Consider the following 24,361-nt stretch of genomic DNA (forward strand, 5'->3'; position numbering starts at 1 on the left):
ACCGTTCATGGCAAGTGAGAAATTTCCTCATAGTTAGCGAAGCACTTTGTTTTGTATATTATTTTCCTAGGAAGATGTGCTCTGGATGGGGAGTGCAATATAATATTTAGAAACTGGCTAAGGGATTAGAAGAGAATATTTTATAAACAATATGGGAGACAAAGGGAGTATAGTTTTTTTTGAAACAATTTTTGTTTCTCAAAAATCTTTCCCTAGGTGCTCAACTGCAATGCATGCAAAGAATCCTACACAATACCAGAGACTTACAAAACTTTCAAATTTTCTGCTACCCACCTCTGCTCGCCTTCTTTTGCTTCAGTTGCTGCTGTGTGGAGCGGTTCTGGGTACCCTAGGAGGGAGGACGAAGCATTGTAGGGTAAGCAGCGCTGGAGGTTATTGTCCAGACACCTTTAGAGATTTGCCTGTCAGCTGCCAGCAAGCCCCTGAGCTGTGGCCCATCAGAGCTGGTCCGTCATGCAGAAGACTCGCTCACACTCTTAGCTTCATGGTTCCAGGATCGCATGATTAACAAATAGATATATTTTATGCAAAGCAATTTAAAACCACATGATAATCACTTAGGTAAGATCTGGACTGTTGTAGCTAGAAAAAGAATTTACACTGGAAAGTGGGATCTCTGTCAGCCAAAGATTCTCAGACAGTAAATGATGCTTCTCAGAATGTCTGACACTATCAGCCCCTATACCTACATCCATGCATGGAGATTAGTGTCAGCTTGGGGATGGCTAGCTCACTCAACATACATTTGGACCCATGCACCATGAAAAGCAAGGATAGTCTGAAAATCATTATGTGTAAGAAGAATAAAGACAAATATGTTCAAGGTTTTCGTTTGTCTGAATTTCTTTGCTTTTTAAAAATTTAACATTGATTGCAATTTCTCCCCATTACCATTTAGCCCCCTTATACCCCACCCCCAGCAATCACTATGTTTGCATTTCTGATCTAACGAGCAGGAAAAAGTCACTTCTTTTTCGTTACCTTACTATCTTTGTTTCTACATCACTTGTTTGGGAGCTTTGTAATGCATCATCTTATTAGTTGGGCTATACTCCAGCTGCAGTTTACTGTGTGCTGAGTCATGTGTAGTTGGGCAAGAAGGCAACATGATGTCATAGAGTGCGAAGGGGAGGCAGCAGTTAAAATACAATCAAGTAAAGTAAAGACTGACTCTTTTTGAACTCTAAGTGTTAGAAACTTATGATAGTCTGGTTCTATTTTTTTCTTTTCTTTTCTTTTCTTTTTAGAGAGTGGGGAAGGGAAGGAGAAAGAGAGAGAGAGAATCATCAATGTGTGGTTGCCTCTTGAGTCCCCCTCTACTGGGGTTCTGGCCCTCAACCCAGGCATGTGCCCTGCCTGGGAATTGAACCAGTAACCATTTGGTTTGCAGTCCAGCATTCAATCCACTGAACTACATCAGCTAGGGCAAGTCTAGTTTCATTTCTATTTCCTCATTCTTTGTGCTATTTTTTATACATCTTAATTTCTCATATGTTATAACCACCTCACTATAGTGTTATTATCCTTGCTTTGAAGAGTTGTTTATTTTTTAAAGCTATAAAAGTGAGAAAAATGTCTTCTGTATTTACCTACTGGTGTGGTCTGAATGGCTGCGTTCCTGCAAAATTCATATGTTGAAATTTAATGCCCTAAGAAAACATAGTTGTATTAGGAGGCAGGGCCTTTGGGATTAATGCCGTTATGAAAGAGAGCCCAGAGAGCGTGCTCACGCCTTCCGCCCCATGAGGATACAGTGAAAGGAATGTCTATGAACCAGGGAATAGCTTCTTACCAGATGTCAGATATGCTAACACCTTATTCTTAACCTTCTTAAACCTCAGCACTGAGAGAAGTAAATGTTTTTCTGTGTATAAGTCCAGTTTATAATACCCAGTTTATGGTATTTTGTTGTAGCAGCCCAAGTGAACTGAGATACCTGCATATTTATTCTTTCTAGTGCCTTTCCTTTGTATACGTGTCAAATTTCCATTTAGTATTATTTTTGTTTCCTGCCTGAAGAATTCACTGTAATATTTCTTACTACAGTAAATATTTATAATAAGATATTTATATTACACCAGGTCTGCTGGTGATGAATTTTCTCAGATTTTATTTATATAAAAATTGTTTTATTTGTCTTTCTTTTTAAATTTTTATTTTTTAAATTGGAGTTTATATTCAATATAATTTTGTATTAGCTTCAGGTGTACAGTTATTAGACAATTTCATCCTTTACAAAGGGTATCCCTTGATATTTCCAGTACCCAACCTGATTGCCATCCATAGTTACTACAATATTTTTTACTGTATTTCCTCCGCTGTATTTATATCCCTGTTACTATTTTGTAACTACTGATCTGTATTTCATCTTTTCACCCAGTCTTACAACCTCTGTCCCCTCTGGCAACCATGAGTCTGTTCTTTGTGTCTATGAGTTTGTCTCTGTTTTTTAGTTTTTTAAAAATTGTTCTTTAGATTCCATAAGTAAGTAAAATCATATAGTCTTTGTCCTTCTCTGACTGACTTATTTCACTAAGCTCAATACCTTCTAGGTTCATCCATGCTGTTATAAATGGCAAGATTTCACTCTCTTTTATGGCTAAGTAATATTCCTTCGTACATATGAGCCACCACTTTTTTTTAATCCATTTATCTGCTGATGGGCACATGGGTTGCCTCCATAGCTTGGCTATTGTAAATAACGCTGCAATGAACATAGGTGCTTATATTCTTTCAAATTAGTGTTTTGGGTTTCATTGGATATGTATTCAGAAGTGGAATCACTGCATCATAAAAGTTTCATTTTTAGTTTTTTTCAGCAGTCTCCACACTACTTCCTACAGTGGTTCCACCAGTCTGTATTCCCACCTGCAATGAACAAGGGATCCATTTTCTCCACATCTTCACCAACACTTGTTGGTTGAGTTATTGATGATAACCATCTGACTGGTGTGAGGTGATATCTCATTGTGGGTTTAGTTTGCTTTTCTCTGATGATTAGTGACATTGAGCATCTTTTCATATGTCTATTGGCCATCCATATGTCTTCAGAGAAGTGTCTATTCAGATATTTTGTCCATTTTTTAGGATTTTTTGGGGGGTATTGAATTGTGTGAGTTGTTTGTAACTTTTGGATATTAACTCCCTTATCAGAAATCTTCTCCCATTTCGTGGATTGTCTTTTAATTTTGTTGGTGGTTTCCTTTCCTGTACAAAATATTTTTAATTGATACAGTCCCATTTGTTTACTTTTTTTGGTTTCTCTTGCCCAAGAAAATATATAAGAAATCATAATACTAAGAGAAATGTTTAAAACTTTACTGCTTATGTTTTCTTCTAGGAGTTTTATGCTTTTAAGTCTTTAATCCATTTTGAATTTATTCTTGTATATTGTATAAGATGTTCTAGTTTCAGTTTGTGAATGTATCTCTCCAATTTTACCAGCCCATTTATTGAATAGACTATCTTTACCCTATTGTATGTTCTTGCCTCTTTTGTTATATATTAACTGACCATGTAGGTTTAGGTTTGTTTCTGGGCTCTCTATGCTGTTCCATTGATCTATGTGTCTGTTGTTATGCTCGTATCATGCTTTCTTCATTTTAAAAATGGTTTTCACTGAGTATAAAATTCTACGTTGACAAGTTTTTTTTTCTTTCAGTACTTTAAAGATATCAATCCATATCTTCTGCCTTAAATAGTGTCAGACAAAATGTTTAGTATAATTTTTATCTTTCTTCCTTAGGCAATATTTATAATAGCGGTTTCAATGTCCCTATCTGCTATTTTTCTCATCCATTATTTCTGTGTCTGAATCTAGTAATTGTTTTTTTTCTCCTGACTGGTTGTAATATTTTCCCAATTATCTGCACGCCTGGTAAATTTTGGTTAGATGCCAGGAACCGTGAATTTTACATTGTTGGGTGTTGGCTTTGGTTGTATTCCTTTAAATAGTGTTAGACTTGTTTTGTTATGCAATTCAGTGACTTGAAATCAGTTGGATCCTTCTGGGCCTAGCTTTAAGCTTGTCAGGGCAAGTCCAGGGATGCTCTTATTTTATGGGTAGTTTAGTTTAATTAGGCTACTAAATCCATAACATTCTGATGTTTCTGTCTGATGCCTCTGTATTATGAGGTTTGTTCATTCTGTCTGGTGAGAACATACAATGAGTGTTGGAAAATGTTTGATCTTTCACTTTTTTGGAAGGTTTCTCCTGGGTGTTTGGGAATTTACTCTCCATCAAGTACAGATTAATCCTTGGCTGAAGACTTGAGGGGACCCCTCTGCATATCTATAGTTACCCTACCTCTCTGCAACTCCTTCCTCCCTGATTTTCTGTTCTGCAGGTTATAGCAGTGTTACCTTCTCAAACTTCCATAACTGTGTCTTTACCTAAGTGGAGACCTTTTGGCCCGTTTGGGTCCCCTCCCTGTGTGTAAGCCTAGACCCTTCCTCTAGGCAGGAGGCTACCCAAGTGTGGGGCCTGCCTTGTTCGTTTCCCTTTTCTCAGAGATTTAGCCCTATATGGCTTATTTTAAAAAATTTATTTATTTACTTTAGACAAAAGGGAAGGGAGAGCAAAAGAGAGGAAGAGAAACATCAATGTGTGGTTGCCTCTCATGCGCCACCTACTGGGGACCTGATCTCCAACCCAGGCATGTGCCCTGACTGGGAATCGAGTCAGTGTAAGCCAGTGCTCAATCCACTGAACCACACAAGCTAGGGCCTCTGCTGCCTATTTTTAAAAAAGATTTTATTTATTTATCTTTAGAGGGGAAGGGAAGAAGAGAGGGAAAGAAATATCGATGTATGGTTGCCTCTTGTGTGTCCCCTGCTGGGACCTGGTTTGCAACCCAGGCATGTGCCCTGACTGGGAATTGAACCACGATCCTTTGGTTTGCAGGCCTCTGCTCAATCCACTGAGCTACACCAGCCAGGGCTCTGCTGCCTATTTTTAATGTCCAAAAACCATTTCAGATACTCTGTTCATTTTTCTAGATGTTTAATGCAAGAGTATCTAGTGTTCCATTTTGGTGAGAACTAGTGGCTCTTGCAAACAAAATCATAATATTAAATAAAGTAATCATACATATAGTTAATGCTTAAAATATGTGAACTATTACTCATTTTCTGATATTTCAGAAAGCAGATTTAGAACCAAAGGACAAAAGTGATAGTTAGAAAACTTTTCTACTGTGCTTTTCCAGCAATAAAAAGAGGAAGGAAATAGTAGGGTCTTGTTTGCTTTTGATCACAGAAAATAAGTATGTAGGCTATAGAAGAAAAGCTTTCTTCTCAAGTAACTTCTTATTGCAGTTTGACCTCTGTATTCCCTTCCAAATTTCAAATTTCATGATACTTTTGAGTAATGTCTCACAGCTAAGCAGTGCCAGTTAGAGCTGAAGCAGAGGTTGATTCTAGTGAATCTCAGGTTAGCGAGAGCTCTATGGCAGATCTTTAGAATTACATCTTCAATTTTAGTTAAACTATCCATGAAAATGTGTATGGAAGAGAGTAAACCTTAAAATATTGAGTGAGGAAATATTCGCTAAGTGTAGAACTTACAAAGACTTTGTTCTAATTGTGTCTACTTAGACACTATATTTGTCTTTGAATGTATCAATATTCTAGCCATGATAAAAGATCAATTATTTCACTCAAAGGATGGAGAAAACCTAACTGGCCTAAAGATTTTCCCCAAGCAGATTTCCTTGATGTGTTGTTGGGAGAGAGTACTGAGTTCCTGAGTAACAAACCAGACCCTAAAAGTGAATATTTAAAAAATATATGGAATTAAGAGAAAAACATAAAAAAAAAGGTGTGGTGCGCTGTTTTGTATAATATTGTCTGGACTTAACGAATCTCCAGATAGCTTGAGTTATTTGAGAAAATCTCCTAGGACCACATCACTGTTCTTCAAAGCTGTCCATATAGAGACTGACTCAAAAGGAACCCAACAGCCATTTAAGTTCCAGGAGTGTGTTCTTTAGCCTCTGCCTTTAATTTGTCTGAGAAACACTTTAAAAAACTGTGGTAGTAGAGGTGGGAACTTCACAAGCCTCTCCCCATTCTAGCTCTCAGAACCCATCTTTTTCAGCCTTTTACTCCCACAAACTAGGAAAATGAGGCCCTGTGAGGTGATGGGTGTTGACCTGGATCACCAGCTAGTTATCAGGAGAGCTAGGACTACTGTCTCATTTAACAAATATTAATGAAGTACTTCGTGTGTGCGTTGCCTACAGTTCAGTGCTCTTCACACCACTGCAAGACATCCTTTAGGAATTATGATGTGGAAAGAGCTTATCAGGATTTATAATTTTTGTACTCTATCTTAAAAAAGAAGTTTCTCTGAACTTATCATTGAGATATGTTCAAGGAAATTCAGCAGCCGTGGTGACTGAAAAGAGTCCTAGTCAGAATCAGCGTTTGAGTGGCTGTGTGCCGGTGCATGATGTGTTGCTACTGAGAGGGTGATTTCCATGCAAAAGTGGGGACCAGCGGTCAGGGACCAAGTACAATGGTCAAATGTGAATTAAGAACAATTAAAGTGTCTGGACACAAATTAATTGAGTTCTTACCCAATAAATAGTCAGGTCATACTGACACTTAAATTCAACATTGCAACAGCAGGAAAATAGAGGGAGTTGAGTTGGTTATATTATTATTCAGAAGAGAAGGGATGCTGGTGTAGTCAAGTACAAACTCTTGTCAGATGCTTTTGTCTGCTCAGATCTCCAGTTACTGTTCAAAGTTCAGCTTTCACTATTTGAATTGCACAATGTTGTCAGATTCTCAGTTTCAATCCAGACAACACCAGGGAAAAAGGAACCATGTTCAGTAGAAATAAGCAAAAGCTATCTGCATTTCTGCATTGGAGGAGAAACAACCATATGCCGAAGTGGGATCAGGCAAGGGATACTCCTCAGAAAAAAATGCCTTCTGACATGCCAATAAATTTGGTCTCCTCTTTCTTTCTTCTTCTTTATTTTATATTTTATTGATTAATCTTTTACAGTTGTCCTATTCCCTCCCCCTTTTCCCCCTTCACCCTGCACACCTTATTCCCTCAGACAATCCCCTTACTATTGTTCATGTCCATGGGTCATGTGTATAAGTTTTTGGCTACTCCATTTCTTATATTGTACTTTACCTTCTCATGGCTATTCTGTAACTACCTATTTGTACTTCTTAGTCCCCTCACCTCTTTACCCATTCTCCCTCAACTCCTCCCATCTGGCAACAATATGGTAACTAGCTTCTTTTCTCTTCCTGCCTTTAAGATTCTCATGTTATTTTTAACTTTTGGCCTTTTAAATATGATGTATGTTGGAGTGGACCTTTTGGCACCCATCTTATTTGGGACTTGGTGCTTCCTGAACTTTCATGTCTATGTCCTTCACCAAACTAGAGAAGTTTTCTTTCATTATTTTTTCAGATAGACTTTCAATTTCTTGCTCTTTCTCTTCTCCTTCTAGTATCCCTGTGATGCAGATGTTAGACCTGTTGAAGTTGTCCCAGAAGCTGCTTTAACTATCCTTCTTTTTTTGGATTCTTTTTCCTTCTTTTTGTTCTGTGTGTTTGTTTTTTGCTTCCTTATGTTTCAAATCATTGATTTGATTGTTGGCTTCATCCACTCTACTGTTTTTTCCCCTGAAAATTTTTCTTTATTTCAATTAGTGTATTCTTTGTTTCTGACTGGATGTTTTTTATGCTGCTGAGGTCCTTACTAAGTTCCTTGAGCAGCCTTATAACCAGTGTTTTGAACTCTGCATCTGATAGATTGCTTATCTTCATTTTATTTAGCTCTTTTTCTGGAGTTTTGATCTGTCCTTTCATTTGGACCATTTTTCTTTGTCTTCTCATTTGTTCCTGTGTTTGTTTCTATGTGTTAGGTAAAGCTGCTTTGACTCCATGTCTTGGTGGTATGGCCAAGGCCTAATACTAAGTGTACTAAGTGTAGTAAGTGTTTAGTGGCACATCCTCTCCTATCACCCAAGCTCAAGGTGCTTGAAATGTGCCCTTCACGTGGACTGAGTATACCTTCCTGTTGTGGTTGAGTCTTAGTTTCTGTTGGCAGGATTACCTGCCAACAGAAGGGAGGGATTTACCCAGCCAGTCAGCTGCAAGGATTGGTTGTGACACCTGTCTACCAACCTCCACCCTCCATGGAGGATCAGCTGTGCAGGTGCATGGTAATGGTGTTCTGACATGGTTTGTAGCTGTCCACTGGTTGTGTTGGCCCTGGGGTTTCCAAGGTGGTACAGGTCAAGGTCAGCCCCCTCCTGTGTTTTTCCTGGGCCCCCCTGCCTGAGCTAAAGCAATCTGATGGCTGCTACTTGTGGTGGGTTTGGAGATTCACAGGCAAAGCCAAGATGTGAATCTAGGCTGTCTGCTGCTAGGGATGGGCCTGGGGCTTGCTGAAACAAGCTGTTGCTTATTTGAGAGAATTTAGGAGGCTGTGAAGCTTGAGCCAAGACCAGCCATTTATAGAGAAAAGCAGCTTAGGTGGGCCTGTAAGTTGGGTGGGGCAGAGCCTCTGGAAATCTCCAAGGAGGGTCAAACAGTGTTAGCCAGGCTGATGGAGTCTCAGATATGGCACCAGCTTGCCAGCTCTGTGGGGGGCAGGTTTAGCACAGGGACACTGGCCTCTGCTCACCTTGATGTCAGACACTTCAGTGTCTTCCTCAATGCCACTGGTGCCTTTCAAGCTGCTACCCTGGTGCTAGAGCTCAGAGGGAGTGAGTCTGAGTGGTGAGTACATAAGCGGGTTCTTGAAAAGAAACCACTTGGGGCTCCAGAAGTTTCTTCCACCAGTTCGATCCCCACTGGTTTTTGCAGCCAGAAGTTATGGGGACTTATCTTCCTAGCATAGGAATCCTGGGCTGGGGGCCTGGTGTGGATCTGGGACTTCTTACTTCCGAGATATCCCCTCCCAAATTTTTATCCACCATAGGTGGATGTGGGACCAGCCTGTTCCACATCTGTGCTCCTTCTACCATTCTTGATTGATATGGTTTCTTTCATTCCATAGTTGTTAGACTTTCATTCCACTTGATTTATAACAGTTCTGAGTGATGGTTGTTCTATACTTTAGTTGTAATTTTGATGTGATTGTATGAAGAAGTGAGCCATGTCTGCCTATACTACCATCTTGACTGAAGTCCTGGTCTCCTTTTTCAACTTAAATTTTTCAAAAATTTAAGTATGAAATATAGAAATTTAAGGTGCTATATTTATAGTTCTCATTGCTTCTGGGGGAAAAAAATCTAACTTTTGTGAATCAGAGTCATATTTGTCTGGCCATAGAATAGAGACTTCTTTTGTACCTATGTTGCCTTTGGGCAAATTAGGGAAAAGTGCCCTACATAAAAGGCATCTCCTTTGAGTGGATGAATTAGGAAAATGTATGGTTTCTTCTAGGCTGTAGTCTAGCTCTGTGGATTAGGTCTTGGAGACCAGAGCAAGAGCTGGATTTCAGCCCCAATGTGATGCCTTGTCCTCATCCTTTGTGCAGGGCATGGTTTTACCTAGGAGTCTTCTTTGAAAACTTATGATGTGTGAATTTCTCTCCTGGACACTATAAACTTTCATGAGCTTCTTGTCAGGCTTGGGGTTTAATGCAAAGGTGTGAGTTAGCAGTTACGTAAGACATCTGAATATGGAGCAGGGTCAGGGCGAAGGGGAATCCAAAATGATAATGTCTGTAGATGAAGAAAAAGGTGGGCACCAGAGGGTCTAAATGAAGGCCAAATCCAAAGGAATGAGGCAGAAAGGCAGAAATTGGATTTAACCAGAGAAATAAAGTTGGAAAGGCATGTTCTGAAGGGAAGGTGGGAGGTAGGCTTGGATGATTCTTAAAGGGCCAGGGCCTGTCAGCATGCTGAGCTGGATTGGGCAGGCATCAGTAATATTTATCAGTGGTATTTTGGGGAAGGAAACCAGCTGTAAATACTAGGTAGCTCTGGGGCAACAATGGCTGGGGTAGACTCCTAACAGGGCTCTGGCTAAAAACTCAGATGTCTTCTTGACTTCTTTCTTTCTTTCATATCCTATATCCTATTTACTAGCAAAGCCTGTTGGCTCTACTTTCAAAATATATCCAGACCACTTTTCACTGCTTCTACTTTTGTCCAAGCCACCGAAATAGTATTCTAATGCTTCTCTCTGCTTTTGTCCTTCTTCGTTTCATGCCACGAGTTTATTCTCATCACACAGCCATTATAAATGATTTTGCCACTCCTCTGCTCAAAGCCTTCCTGTGGCTTCCTTCTTGCTCAGAGTTAACTCCTGAGTCTTTACAATGACTTTCAAGACCTACGTGATGTTAACCCTTGTCCTCTTGGACCTTACTTCCTAATACATGCTCCTTGAATAAGTCAAGTAAGCCACATTGATTTGTTTGCTGCTGCTTGAGAAAGATAAGCATGCTCTTGCCTCAAGGCATTTTGCACATTCTGATCCCTCTGCCTGGCTGGAACACCCTCCCTTGGTTAATTAGTTCCTTCAAGTTTCTTCTGCAAATGCTGGGTATCCAGAAGGGGACTCAGATCATCATATGTAAAATAGAAACACATTATCCCCTGCACTGCCCATTTCCTCCCTCAGATTTACTTTTTTTCCCCTTAATAATTGTCAACTTCTGATGTAATATATATTTTAATTTTATTGAGGTTCCATTTACATGCAGTTAAAATTTTAAGTGCATTAAGAATGTTTTATCGGAGAGTAGTATCAATATTGTAAACATGCTACAATGTGTTTACCTATTAGTTTTTCGATAGACCATTGAGTCTTTTCCAGTTCAGGATTGGCAAATAACAATGTTATAAACATTCTTCTACAGTTCTTTTAATAGAAATGTATTTGAATTTATCTTGAATAAATAGCTAGAGGTAGAATTAATGGGTCATGTGGTAAGTATATTTTTAACTTAAAAAAAAAACCTGCCAAAAAGTTTTTAAAAGTAATCATTCAACTTTACACTTTTCTCAGTGATGTAAGAAAATTCCAACATTTAGATATATCTTTCTAATTTTTGCCCCTTTGTTGGATATGTAGAGGTGTCACATTGTGATTTTAATTTCCCTGATAATTAATTGTAGTGAGCACCTTTTCATTGAGTATTGGACATTCAGATATCTTGTGTTGTTAGTCTGTTAAAATCTTTTGCTGATATTTTCATCAAGTTGTCTTCTTACTGTTGATTAGTGGGAGTCCTTTATATATTCTGATTATAAGTACTATGTTAGATGTGCTTGCTTGGCCAGTTTATTTTCTTTTTCTGTTTTGACAAATAGAGCTTTACTTTTTAGTAAGGTTTATTTGTAAAATATTTCTTGTTAGTACTCTTGAGTTTTGTGTAAAAAATTTTTGCCCACTCTAAGGCATAAAAATGACCTACATTTCCTTCTAGAAGCTTTTTAGTTTTTACATTTGTGATCGGGTCTATAATATATCTCAAATTAATTTTTGTACATAGTGTGAGGTAGGAGTTCAAATTCTTCTTTTTTCACATGGTTACTTAGTTGCTCCAGAGTCATTTGCTGAAAAGATTCTTTTTCCCACTGAGTTCCTTGGTACCTTTGTAAACAACCAATGGTGGTATATATGTGGGTCTGTTTGTGCATTTTTAAGTTCTGTTCATTTGAACCATTTGTCTAACCTATTCCTCATGGCCTAGATTACAATGGCTCTAGTATAAGCCTTCAAAGCAGGCAGTGTAAATTTTCTATATTCTTTTTCAAGATAATTTTGGTGTTGTACCAAAGGAATTACTCATTTCTTGTCCATATACATTTTAGAATCAGTTTATCAATTCTACACAAATGCCTGCTTGAATTTTGATTACAATAGCATCTGTAGAGCAACTTGGGGAAAATTGAAAATGTATTCGTTTGCTAGGAATACCACAACAATATCACAGGCTAGGTGATTTAAACAACAGAAATTAATTTTTACACAATTCTGGAGGCTAGAAGTTCAAAGTCAAAGTGTCTAAAAGTTTTCTCTTCCCAAGCCCTTTCTCCTTGGCTTGTATAGGGCTGCATTCTTGTGTTCTCACAGTCACCACTGAGTTGGTGTGTCTTTCTTGACTTAATCTTCTTATAAAGATACTGATTATATTAAATTAAAGCTCACCCACATGACTTTATTTCACCTAATTACCACTCTAAATGATCTGTCTTCACATAGAGTCACATTCTGAGGCTCAGGGGGCTAGGACTTTAATATATGAACATAATTTCCTAACAATATTAAAACTTTTAACTTTTGAGTAAGGTATATCTTCCCATTTATTTAAGTTATCTATAATTTCTTTCAGTATTTTGTAGTTTTCAATGTTCAGGTATTGCACATATTTGGTAATTTATAAGTGAATACTTGCATTTAATATCATGAATACTATTATTAATAGCATTCTTTATTTCAATTCAATTCTTAATTGCCAGCATATAAAAATTGAATAAATTTTTGCATGCTAACTTTGTAAACTGATACTTGCTTACCTTAGTTATTTTTGTAGCTATTTTTGATTTGTGGATTCATTAAGATTTTCTATAAGTAGCATTTCAAGGACATCTGGCCAAGATGGAAGCATAGGTGGAAATATTGTACCTCCTCGCACAACCAAATTTAAGGACAACAAAGATTTAGAAACAAAAACACAACCAGAACAGACAGAAAATTGAACTGTACCAAAGTCCAACAACAACGAACCATTCATCCAGACAGGTAAGGGGGCAGAGTTGGCGGCCAGCAGAGAGGGTTCCTGGCAGGAACAGGTTGTGGTTGGTAAACCCAGGCACAGGGAGGAAACAAGCAAACCCATTGAGGCCCACAAGGTAGCTGGCTGACCATGGTCACACATTCGCATGCAGATAAACCAGGCAAAAAATGAGCAGTGAGACAGACTGAGAAACCCAGGGTCCCAACAATGGGAAATAAAGCCTAAAAGCACCTATTGGAAAAACTTTTTCAGGGATTGATGTGCCGGGAGAGGCTCCAGCCTCACAGGAAAGTTTGTTGGAGAGACCCACAGGGTCCTAGAATGTTCACAAGCCCACCCACCCAGGAATCGGCACCAGAAGGGCCCAATTTGCTTATGGGAAGCAGTAGTGGGGACTGAGAGAGAGCGAAGAAAGCGCTATTATTCCCACTCTGACTCTACCCCCACATACAGTGTTCCAACCAAGCAACTGGGTTGCCCCACCCTGGTGAACACCTAAGGCTCCGCCCCTCATATATAACAGGCATGACCTGACCAAAAATGGCTCAATCAGAAGAACAGATCAAAGCCCCAGAGCCAATACTTTTAAGTGACCAAGAGATAGCCAACCTATCAGATACACAGTTCAAAACACTGGTCATCAGGATGCTCACAGAATTGGTTGATTTTGGTTGCAAATTAGATGAAAAAATGAAGGCTACACTAAGTGAAATGAAGGAAAATGCACAGGGTACCAATAATGATGGGAAGAAAACTGGGACTCAAATCAATGGAGTAGACCAGAAGAAAAAAAGAAAACCAAACAAAAAAGAATGAAGAAACAAGAATTCAAAAAAATGAGGAACCTCCTGGAGGCTTCCTTCCTGTCCTGGAGGCTTAGGAACCTCCAGGACATCTTTAAATGTCCCAACATCCAAATTATAGGGGTACCAGAAGAGGAAGAGGAAGAGCAACAAATGGAAAACTTATTTGAACAAATAATAAAGAACTTCCTCAATCTGGCAAAGGAAATAGACTTCCAGAAAGTCCAGAAAGCTCAGAGAGTCCCAAACAAGTTGGACCCAAGGAGCAACACACCAAGGCACATCATAATTACATTAGCCAAGATTAAAATGAAGGAGAGAATTCTAGAAGCAGCAAGAAATAAGGAGACAGTACCTACAAAGGAGTTCCCATCAGACTGTCAGCTGATTTCTCAAAAGAGACCTTACTGGCAAGAAGGGGCTGGAAAGAAGTACTCCAAGTCATGAAAACCAAAGACCTACATCCATGATTACTCTATCCAGCAAAGCTTTCATTTAGAATGGAAGGGCAGATGAAGCACTTCTCAGATAAGGTCAAATTCAAGGAGTTCATCATCACCAAGCCCTTATTATATGAAATGTTAAAGAGACTCATCTAAGAAAAAGAAGATAAAATATATGAACAGTGAAAGGACAGCAAACTCACAGTTATTAACAACCACACCTAACACAAAAGCAAACTAAAAGGACAGCTAGATCAGGAGTGGAGCCACAGAAATGGAGATCACATGGAGAATTAGCAACAGGGAGTGGGAGGAGAAATGGGGAGATGGTATAGAGAATAAGTAGCATAGATGGTGGGGAGAAAATAGACAGGGGGAGGGCAAGAGTAGTGTGGGAAATATAGAATCTAAAGAACTTATGACACATGGACATGAACTAAAGGGGGAAATGTGGGGGGGGGGGGGTGTGCAGGGTGGAGGGGAATGAAGGGGGAAATGGGACAACTGTAATGGCATAATCAATAAAATATATCAAAAAAAGATTTTCCATAAGTACTCATATTGTTTGTGAATAATTACCGTTTTATGTCTTTGATTATAATATGTATGCTTTTATTTCTTTTTCTTGCTTGGCTGCACTTGCTAGTACCTTTTGTACAATGTAGAATATTTGTGGTGAGGACAGACCTTCCTGTCTTGCTGCTGATCTTTGAGGGGAAAGTGTTCAGTTTTTCACCATTAAATGGCACTATTATTTTAATAGATGACCTCTATTACCGCTTTATTGAATTGAATTATATTTGCTGATATTATATTTTCTCATTAATTTTTTGGATCTATTGTGATGATCATTTTCTTTTACTCCTTTTTTCTTTTAAAAAATTAATCTTTATTGTATTTTTTTTTCATTATTATTTAGTCCCCTTATACTCTTCTGCCCCCTTGCAATCACTACACTGTTATCTGTGTTCGAGAGTTCTTTTTCCTTTTTGCTCAATCCCTCACCCCCTAACCATCCCCCCACCCCACTAGCTGTCATCCTGCTCTCCATCTATGAGTCTGTCTCTGTGTTTTTGTAATATGATTAATTGAATTGGTTGGTTTTTGAATGTCGAACCACCTTTATGTTCCTGGGACAAATCCCATGGAGTCATGTGGTATTACTCTTCCCAAATGTTACAGGATTTTATTTATTAATATATTCTTTAAATTATTGGCCTGTAACTTGTTTTCTTGCTATGTCTTTGTCAGCTGATAAAGTCAGAGTTATGCAACCTTATAAAACAAGCTGAGAAGTGTTCTTTTAGTCTCTATTTTTAGAAAGATTTTCTGTGTATTGGTAGTGTTTATTTTTAAAATATTTGATAGAATATACAAGTAAAGCTACCTGGGAAATTTTTATGTTATGGATCCCAGTTATTTAACTGATACAGGGCTATTTATATTTTCTATTTCTTCTCATTTCAGCTCCAACAAGTGGTATCTTTCAAGGAATTTGACCACTTTATGTATGCTGACAATTTTAGTGGCATGAAGTTTTCATACCATTTCCTCATTGTTTTAAATATGTATAAAATGTGTAATCATATTTATTGTTTTTTTCATACTGGTTATTTGTGTTTTATCTTTACTTTAAAAATAGACTTTATTTTTGAGAAGTTCTAGGTTTACTGAAAAATTTAGTTTTAAGTACAGAGTTTTCATATACTCCTCTCCCCCACTTTCTCCCTATTATTAACATCTTGCATCAGTGTTATTGATTTGTTATAGTGATTAGCCAATGTTAATACCTTACTGTTGACTGAAGTCCATAATTTACATTAGGGCTTACATTATGTATTGTACATTCTATGGGTTTTAACAAATGCATAATGATATGTACACACCCTTAAGGTACCATACAGAGTAGTTTCACTGCTCTAAAAATCCCCTGTGCTCCACCTATTTATCTCTCCTTTCTTTGCTCTAAACCTCTGGCAATCACTGACCCTTCCACTGTCTCTATAGTTTTACTTTTTCCAGAGTGTAATATATTTGCAGTCATTCAGAATGTAGCCTTTTCAAGGACTTGAACAGACACTTCTCTAAAGAGGACATACAGAATATTCAGAGACACATGAAGAGATGCTCAATATCGTTAGCTATCAGAGAGATGCAAATTAAAACCACAATGAGATACCACTTTACACCAGTCAGGATGGCTATAATAGACAAAGCAACAAACAACAAATGTTGGAGAGGGTGTGGGGAAAGGGGGACCTTAGTTCACTGTTGGTGGGATTGCAGACTGGTACAACCATTATGGAAAACAGTATGGAATTTTCTCAGAAAAATAAAAATTGACCTGCCTTTTGACCCAGCAATTCCACTGCTAGGATTATATCCTAAGAATCCTAAAACATCAATATCAAAGAACCTATGCACCACAATGTTCATAGCAGCACAATTTACAATAGCCAAGAGTTGGAAGCAACCTAGGTGCCCATCAGTAAACGAATGGATCAAAAAATGGTGGTACATATACACAATGGAATTCTATGCAGCAGAGAGAAAGAAGGAGCTACTACCTTTTGCAACAACATGGATGGAACTGGAAAGCATTATGCTGAGTGAAATAGGCCAGGCATTGAAGGACAAATACCATATGATTTCACCTTTGACAGGAAGCTAAAGAAGAAAACAAACAAGCAAACGGAATAAAAACAAAGACACTGAAATAGAGAACAAGTGGGCAGTGACCAGAAGGGAGAGGGAAGGGAACTTAAGGGGAAAAAGGGGGGGGGGATTTTGAGGAACAAGTATGAAAGACACAGAGATGAGGACTGGGGGGGGAATGGGAGGGAGGGGGGAGACCGGGTGGGGGGGTGGGGTGGGATGGGAGAAATAGATTAAAAAAAAAAGTACTTGAAAAGTAACTAAATAAAATTTAATAAAAAAAAAAGAATGTAGCCTTTTCAGATTGGTTTATTTCACTTAGTAATATACATTTAAGGCTCTTCCATGTCTCTTTCTAGCTTGATAACTCATTTCTTTTTTTTTAAATTTGTCTCTCTACAGGCTTATCAGTGTTATTAATATTTTCACAGAAAAAGTTGTGGTGTCATTTCTCTGCTTTATATTTCACTATGATCAGAAAGCATACTGTATGTAATTTTGTTCCTTTGAAACAAAAGTACAAAGGCTTGATATGTGTGTATGATTCATTTTGATGAATGTTCTATGTGCACTTGAAAAGAATGTGCATTCTGCTCTGGCTGGGTGACTAATGTCACATAGGTCAAGTTGATTGATAGTGCTATTTTGGTTTTCTGTATCCTTTCTGCTTTTCTGTGTACTTCTCCAACTGCAATCATGAGTTTCTCCATTTTTTTCCTTTAGTTGGATCAAGTTTTGCTCCATGTATTTGAAGCTCTGTTGTTATACACACAGTCATTATATATTGCTGTGCCTGTTAATAGATGGACACACTTATCATTATCAAATATCTTTAAAATTTTCCAGTAATGTCCTTGTTTTGAATTTCATTTTGTCTGATATAAACCAGCTTTTGCATGTTTACATTTAGTGGTGCATATTCTTTTATCCTTTTTCCTTCCGTCCCCTGTATTTTCATATTCAACTCTGTCTCATGTAGTTGTATTTTTCCTTTTATTCAGTTTGAAAATCTGATTTTAAATTATTGCATGTGCACATTTATATTTAATGCAATTATTATTATTTTTTTTTTTTTTTTTTTTTTTTTAATTTCCCCCCCCCCCCCCCCCCTCCCCCCCCCCCCCCCCCCCCTCCCCCTGCAATTATTAATATTGATGAATTTATATCTACCATTTTGCTATTTATTTATTTGTTTTCTATGTTCTTTGTTCCTGTGTTTCCAGCTTATTTTAGAATTATCATTATTTTTGTTTCATTTTGTTTCCTGTACTAACTTTTAGTTATCACATTTTGTTTTATTCATTTATTTTTTTTGTAGTTGCTCTAGGCATTATAATATGGATGCTTAACCTCTAACAGCTTATTATAAATTGATCTTGTACCTGCTCATGTTTAGTGTGAGAGCCTTATAATAGTATAAGTCAATTTATCTTTCTCCTTTCCTTCATATACTTTTTGTTGAACATATGGCATATATTATTATGTTACTAACCATGTAATGCCTTATTATTTTTATGTTTTAAATACTTTAAAGAAAGAAAATAATCCATTATATTCTCCCACTATTTTATCTTTTTTATGTTCTTCATTTATTCTTGTAATCTGTCTTTTTATCTGGAGTTATTTCCCGTCAGCCTGAAGGACTTTCTTTACTATTTCTTGTAGTGTGGATTTACTGGCTATGAGTTTTCCCCTCTTTGTTTACATGAATATGTCTTTATTTCATCTTCAATTTTGAAATAACTTTTCGCTAAATATAGAATTTTTAGTTGAGAGTTTTTATTTTCTCTCAGCAATTTAATGATGCAATTCACAGTCTTTGGCTTGAGTTATTTCTTCTCAGAGGTTAGAAATTATTCTTATTTTTGTTCTCCTGTAATGTATCTTTTTTTCTCCAGATTCTTTAAGATTTTCTTTTTATCTTGCTTTTCCTACAATTTGACTACAGTCTGTTTTGGCGTCGTTTTCTTTGTATGTTCCTGCTTGGGCTTGGTTGAGATTTTTTTTTGCATTTGTGGGGTGGTGATTTTCATTAAATTTGCAGAAATGCAGCCATAATTTTTAAAAGTAGTTTTTCTCCTGTTTCTCTCTCTCAGGCTTTTCAGACTTTTCTCCTGTTTTCTCTCTCTCAGTATTTTCAGACTCTAATTACACATATGCCTTTTTTGATGTGTTTGAGTACGCATTATGGAGAATAGGTATTTATCTTGGGCTGACATAGGAGTTTTTTGAAAGGTCAGTGTCTTGTCTTATTTTTCTATATCCTCATAATATCTCAAATATGTTTGTGGAATTAATCAATCAATGTTTATAATAACTATTTACTCTTCCTCATATTCCACCTAGTATTTTAGGTACTTTTGTGTGAATTACTCATTCCTGCCTCCCAACAGTCTTGAGAGAAAGATAATATATACCCCATTTTTATGGAGGGATTGAACTGTAGCTCAGTTTCAGCAAGGTTTCTCAAGTTTACAGACTTCACACAATTGGGCAGCTGGCATTGAAACCACTTCTTTGTGATTAATGGAGGAGAAAGTACACAACCTCACCCTATACTACTAGGCTTGATTCTGCCTTTCATCCTGCATCATCATTCATTAGTGAGAGGAAAATAAATTGTGGGCAACACTAGGAATTGAGGAAGCAGATGGCAAGATGGCCTTCAGCTGAATGGAACTGGGCATGCCCAGCAGGGGTGCTCTCCGACTGAGGTGGGCAGGGAGAGGGCAAGGCTGGGGGCAGGTGCCCCATTTGCACCTAGTCATGCAGTTTAAGAGGATGGCAACCACCAGTCATCCCAGTGATACCAGGAAGCTTGTTAGCTGCTGTTTCTTATCTATTTCAGTCTCTGCAAAATTGATCAATTTTGGCCTCCACTGGGAGTGACTTGTGAGGGCTTAGAACGAAAGACCATTGCCTGTGGATTCTCAGGGAAAGCACTTCCAGGCACGCTGTCAAGGTAAACAGAAGCAGTATTTCGAGTTTATTTTCTATTCTGTGCTTCTTGTGATACTGGTAATTTCTTCTGGAGAAAGGGGTTACTTCTTGCCTTAAGAGAAAAATGATGATTGACTAATTATTTATGTCTATTTCATGCTACTATTGATCTGTTTAAAATCTATATTTATATTTTCACACCTTCTATTTATTCATTGATCTATTTATCTATCTAATATGTATCTCTTTTTACTGCTTTAAAATTCTATTTTGCTTTGTCAAAATCTCCACTATCCCCACTATAATTTATGGCATTTTTAAATCTACCTTGTTAGTGTATATTTTGGACAGTGTTAACATAATTTCAGGTATTGAAGACAAGAGAGGAATCTGCTTAAGTCCTTAGGAGAAGGTAAAAAGACTATTAACAACCCAAGTTCATAAAAAACATCTGTTTCAGTCACGCTGGTGATTTTTTATTAGTCCTTCAAATCTGTAACAAAGATCTCTAGAGCAAGACGAATGTTCTAGTAGAGCGCAATTTCCAATTTCTTAGCTAACCTGATTTTGTTTTTTCATACATATGCATGATTCAATACTGTTCTTGAATACAAAAAAAGAGAAAGACTAAAAAAATTCTTTGGGGCTCTACTTCCTTTTTATATATATTTATATTCCTTGAACTGCCCTTGAAATTTCACTTGCTAAGGGAAGCTAAACAAATAATTGCATACTAAAAGGGAAATGAGACTAGCAAGCTAGATAATTTGTAACATCAAATATTCTTTTTCCACGGTTAACGTTTTCTCTGTGAGAAGACAGGAGAAATAAACAGACCAATGTAACTTAAATGCAATAACTAGTAGCAATGCCCAATGCATGAAGTGACAATACCTCAGGACACACTTTCACAGTTGTGCTTCCTCAGAGCCGAATGTGATATGCTCCAATAATAGTAGTCATGCTTGTCATACCTCCCTGATCTCTAAAGTGGGATGCCAACACAATACTAATGTACCTTGCTTCTGTTTCTGGCTATCAACATTCTTTTTTTTGTTATTGAGGCACATTGCATACTTTGAAAAGTTCTCTCTGCAATCAAATTTGACAGTACTCTGAGGCCAATGTAATGAGGAAGACAAGAGCACTTAGTTGGGAATAAATCATGACCATAAACGGAAAGAGTGGGTAATATTTCAGACATCTCTTGGGATTTGTAGCATTATTTCCTGTGGGAAGGCATTCCAGAAGACAGTGTGGGGTGAAATTTAACTTCCCTGACAGGACACTCAAAGACTCGAACTCCACTACCAGAAGAATTTACATGGTGAAACATACTTCTCATCGACAACACACTGAGAAGTGTCTTAAAAAAGAAGTATCATCATTTAAATGAACAGGTTCGACTCAACAGGTATCTGTTGATTGCATGTAATTATTTGTGGAAAAGTAAAAGTATATTTCAGTCCCTGCTTTCAAAGAATTTATAATCTATTTAGGCAATCAATGTCTATCCTAAAAATCCAAAGGGGTTATTGTCAGAATAATATGAATTTATAAGTAAAAGTGCTCTCAGTTTAATGGGCTGTTTAGATTTCTGTTTCTAAACGAGTATCTCTGCTTATATTAGAAGTGACTGTATTTTAGCATTCAAACTTCATGGTATGGTGAGGATTGTGAGTGCTAAAAGAACATTACAGAAGGAGTTAATCTGCTTCTTGGAATTGAGTATCTGGTCTTAAATCCCTACTCTGATCTCTGAAATAGAAGAGATTTCGAGGTGAGAGAGATGGAAGGAACTTGGGCAGAGAAAGGAGACTTGTGAGAGTAAAGAGACGGTCAGGCTACTTGGCCTTTAGGTCCAAATCTTTTTTTCAATAAGGTCTGGGAACTCATCTGCTTGTTCTCCTTTAGTTACTTCTATCACCCACTATGTATATTTTGTATACTTTCCTCCTACATCACGCCTCAGGTTGATTATTCTCACACACACCTCCACAAACCCATAAACCAATTTTCTGCAGCTACTCCTTCCTTTCATGTCATCAGAGAGGAGCTCACATATTCTCTATGTTCTAAGGGCTCTATGCTGCAGCTTTTTAAAGGGATGTAACATCACTATAATAGAGGGATGTTACCTAGAGGGATTTAAAGGACCAAGGGGCAATGGAAACAGAGGAAGAGGATTTTATAGAAAAGAGGTAGACCTTGAAGGAAATTAGCTTCCACCACTCCTGCTGAGCTGGAAAGGTGTCTCATCATGGAACCACAGGTTAAAGGAAAGTTGAGAGGCTTGCATCAGGGCATGGACTGTTCTATGAAGATATCTGAATGAATGAGTGCAGGGTTGGTCCAATAACTGAGTTCTAATCACTGATGGGCACACTTCTCCAAGTTTGTTGTGTGAGGTGAATAGGTTTGCAGACTTAAATCTCCCAGGGATTGTCACTCTATAAGCAACCTATGCAACTGATGTAAATATGTATGTATGTATTATGTCTTGGTCACCAAAGTTCTTTGTACATTCTTGTAATAAGGGTGCCTGATCAATGTGTGAAAGGTGTTGGAGTTAGTAGTGAAGACCTTGGACTCTAGCCAGACTGCTTGCATTTGGACCTGGCTCTACCACAGGTTACCTGTGATCTTAGTACATGCGTCCGCATCTGACAATGGGACTAACAAGTGCTGCTCAGGATTAAATGAATATATGTATTTATGTGTATATATATTCATTATAGCAAATATATGAGCACATCACTCAGAGCAGTGCTTGGCATTAAGTGAGCCCCACTTAAGAATTTGCCTCTATTATTATTCCCTGAAGCTATTTACCTAGATTTCCAGGGAAGCAATGTCTGTCTCCACTTAGATTTCGTGGTTCTTTTACCTCTATATCAGAGGTTGAGCCAGCTTCAGTGGCTGGACTTCTGTCATGATCCCAGCTTTAGTTTTAAGTTGTTTTTGGCTCCCCCAGTCTGTGTTAGGTTTTATGTTCGTGAGTGACTTATCTGCGTATTTCTAGCAGTCTCTTGTAGAGCCTAAGTATATGAGATAATTTTCATAAATGAGGTTGTAACAAAGGTGAGCAAAAGTTACAGATCCCTTAAAATAGTGGACCTTGGTGTGTAGTTCCTGCCTCTCTCCAAGACTCTGATTGGAAGTTCCCCTGAGCTGGTACTTGCCTATTTATTTTGGGGAGTAGAGTGCTTGAGCCCCCTATGCTCATCTAACGCAGGTTGTGGGAAAGGTTGGTGAGACTTTCCCTTCATTCTGGCCCCTCTTCCCACTGTGGATCTTTTAAAAAGCCAGTGGGGCAGAGCAGTCTTGAGAGTGTCCCATTGGCACTCTGCCTCTGGCAGGAGAGGTTTTTGTGAGAATATGCCATATTGATGCTAGGAGAACTGGCTACAGAGAACAATATATGTAAAGCAACTGGCACAGAGCCTGACACAAAATATAGTACCTAGTAAATAATAATTCTTTTCTGCATTGTGTTACACAGAGAAAGATTCCTTTGGGGCATTGTCTCAAAAGACTAATGAGATTATAGCATATGTAAATTACCAAACAGTGTCTGGCACTTGGTAGGCAATCAATATTTACCTAATTCAACTGTACTCCTCCTTTGCCCAAAATCAAATGACGATGTCAGGGCAGATCTGGGTCTCTAGGCTCCCAATTAAGTAGTCTTTACACATATTGTTTTCTTTCTAAAACTTAAATTTCAGGACTTCAAAATCACTTGTGAAAAATACCTATTTTTAAGCTAGAGAAAGATTTTTAAAGACAGAGTATATATTTTGTTCAGATGCATTAGAAATCAGAGAAGCATTGATTGGCTTTAACTATATTCAACAGGTACCTGCTGTTTGCATATAATTATTTGTGGGAAACCAAAGCTACATTTCAGTCTCTGTCTAAAAGAATTTACAATCTATTTGGGGAATTCGTGTCTACCCTAAGAATCCCATGGGTTATTGTCAGAATAGTGTAAATTTGTAAGTAAGAGTGCTTTGTACATTGAAATCAAAGGCAAATTGTATAGACATAAAACATTAAGTCAATATAAACATATACTTGTAGATATTACTAAATAATATTAATATAAGTTAATTAACTGATTCACTAATTATGTCTTAAATTATATCTAATCTGATTTTTAAAAAGCTTAACATGTTTATTTAACTAAAGCATTATTGACCACATGGATTACTCCCAGGCTTTCCTTTAAAAAAAAAAATCACCACAACAAGCATGTCTATGATAGGTTTTTGCTTCTCTTAATTTATCTCTTATGATAAATTGTGCCTTTAAAAAATGTCATTAAATTCCTAATGGTAATTTTAATATTTAGGGGTTTTATTTCTCTTTTTCTAAACTGCCTGCCTGGTCATTTTTTTTCACAGTCCAATCTTATTTCTTAGTCATGCTTTCATTAATTTTTTGTTCATTCAAAAATGTTAAACATGTACTCATTTCATATTCTACATGGTCATTTGAATATCTGCCATCTTCCCAGGTCTAATTGCCTGATTTTTGTTTCTCTGAAAACTTAATTGTTCATGGTGGCTTGATTTCTTGAACATGCACGCGTACGTGTCTCTCTCTGTGTGTACGAGAGAGAGCGAGCTCCTAATCCTTGGACCTTTTTTCTGAAGAAATTTTTCTTCATCATCTCCTTAAGAGTGGTGGAAAAAATTTTCATGTTTACTCATCAAAGAGTTGCCTTTTGTGGTCCCAACTTTATGTGGGAATGTCTCTAATACAACTCC

The sequence above is a fragment of the Artibeus jamaicensis genome, unplaced genomic scaffold (genome assembly GCF_021234435.1).
Source record: "Artibeus jamaicensis isolate MK-2021 breed Jamaican fruit bat unplaced genomic scaffold, CSHL_Jam_final scaffold_1019, whole genome shotgun sequence".
In the NCBI taxonomy this organism is placed as follows: Eukaryota; Metazoa; Chordata; class Mammalia; order Chiroptera; family Phyllostomidae; genus Artibeus; species Artibeus jamaicensis.